This window comes from Gekko japonicus, unplaced genomic scaffold, assembly GCF_001447785.1.
Source record: "Gekko japonicus isolate JY-2015 unplaced genomic scaffold, Gekko_japonicus_V1.1 scaffold131, whole genome shotgun sequence".
In the NCBI taxonomy this organism is placed as follows: domain Eukaryota; kingdom Metazoa; phylum Chordata; class Lepidosauria; order Squamata; family Gekkonidae; genus Gekko; species Gekko japonicus.
Genome location: NW_015167061.1, coordinates 1,353,758 through 1,356,102, shown reverse-complemented (window position 1 = coordinate 1,356,102; position 2,345 = coordinate 1,353,758).

Genomic DNA, 2,345 nt, shown 5'->3' with positions numbered 1-2,345 from the left:
CCCCCGCTGGCTGGCTCTTTCTGGTTCTCTGTTTTGCTGTGCTCGACGCTGATGCTTTTGATGCGCTTGATCTGACAGTTTTAGGCTCTTGGATTTTTGGCTGCTGTCTTTACGGTCTTGATTTCTGATATTGACATTACATTTTTTTATATATAGGAAGCATCTCCAAAGACAATTTCATCAGCGGGAAGGCGATGTGTGGTCTTTAAAGTAACTAAATGAATGCATTGCTGCGGGAGGGTCAGAATAGGTGAGGTCTTTGAAGGCAATCCAGGAAAAGGAATCGTCTTTGATGCTGGAAAAAGTGTTCCCAAAAACCAAGCAGAACTTTTGGGCTGGGTGTCAGGCCCAGTGTTCCCTCTAAGCTGAGCTAGTGTGAGCCGGCTCACAGTTTTTTCACCTCCGGCTCACACATTTTTGTCTTCGCTCAGGGAGGATAGGGCTCCAGAGCAAACTAATTTATGCAGCGGCCAAATCGCTCACTCACAACTTTAATGCCAGCAGCTCACAAAGTAGAATTTTTGCTCACAAGACTCCACAGCTTAGAAGGGAGCGTTGGTCAGGTCCCCAGCTAAGAAGAAGAAGAGAAGAAGAGATTGGATTTATACCCCATGGCCCTTCACTACCCAAAGGTGTCTCAGAGCGGCTTACAAATTCCTTTCCCTTCCCCTCCCCACAACAGACACCCTGTGAGGGAGGCGGGGCTGAGAGAGAACTGACAGAATCCGCTCTTTTTCAAGAACAGTTCTTATTAGAACTACGCCTTGCCCAAGGTCATCCAGCAGCTGCAAGTGGAGGAGTGGGGGAATCAAACCCAGTTCTCCCAGATTAGAGTCCACGCACTTAACCACTACACCAAACTGGTGTAAGACATTCTCCACACACACTATTTGCAGTGAAATGCTTTGTTAGAGATTTGCTTGCTGTATAGATATGAGAACATTTGTACGGCTGAAGAAAACCGCGGGAACTGACAGGTTATAGGTAAAAGCATGAAATTCCACATTCACACATGTCACACCTACCCCCTAGTGTTTCTATGGCAACACAGACAGATATATGGTGCCCTATCTAACCCGGGTGCCGCAAGATGGAGTGAGCTCCCGTCTCTAGTTCCAGCTCCTTCCAACCTAGCAGTTCGAAAGCAAGAAATTGCAAGTAGAGAAATAGGTACCACTTCAGTGGGAAGGTAACAGCGTTCCGTGCGCCTTGGTGTGTAGTCCTGCTGGCCACATGACCACGCAAACGTCTTCGGACAGCGCTGGCTCTTTGGCTTTGAAACGGAGATGAGCACCGCAACCCTAGAGTCGGATTCGACTGGCTTTCGAGCAAGGGAACCTTTACCTTTACCTATCTAACCTAGGCTAGGCACAAATATTCTCCAAGGTCAGTCTCATGAGAACCAACACTTGGGGCACAGCTTCAGGAATGATTATGGCTGCTGCTCCTGTGCACTCTCAGAGCTACCCCCCCCCAGGAATTCAACATGAGAAGTGAAGGGAAAGGAAAGGCCAACTTAGGGAAACGAAAGCTAGTTAGGCCTGAGCTTGACACTCTGCTGTACCCCTGACTGGAGAAGGGAGGGGCTCTCCCCCTGTTGTGCTAATTTTCTACTGGCTGAGATTTCCATGTGCGGGATCGATCCTCTCTGATGGCCCCGGCTAGTCGGATCTCGTCAGATCTGGGAAGCTAAGCAGGGTCGTCCCTGGTTAGTACTTGGATGGGAGACCTCCAAGGAATATCAGGGTTGCTACGCAGAGAAGAAGAGAAGAGGAAGACATGGGATTTCACTCGGAGTCTCAGAGCGGCTTACAGTCTCCTTCCCCTTCCCCTCCCCACAACAGACACCCTGTGAGATGGGTGGGGCTGAGAGAGCTCTCTCGAGAACTGCCCTTGAGAGAACAGCTCTGAGAGAACTTGTGACTGACCCTAGATCACACCAGCAGCTGCATGTATAGGAGTGGGGAATCAAACCTGGTTCTCCCAGGTTAGAGTCCAACGCTTTTAACCGCTACACCGAACTGGCAGAGGCAAACCCCTTCTGAACCTCTCTTGTCTTGAAAACCCTACAGGGTTGCCATAAGCCAGCTATAACTTAATGGCACTTTCCCCCACCACCTCAAAATGGCCCCCTTGGTTAAGTGTGCGGACTCTGATCTGGGAGAACGGGGATTGATTCCCCACTCTGCCTCCACGTGCAGCTGCTGGTGTGACCTTGGGTCAGTCACAAGTTCTCTCAGAGCTGTTCTCTCAAGGGCAGTTCTCCAGAGAGCTCTCTCAGCCACACCCACCTCACAGGGTGTCTGTTGTGGTGAGGGGAAGGGGAAGGGGAAGGGGAAGGGGAA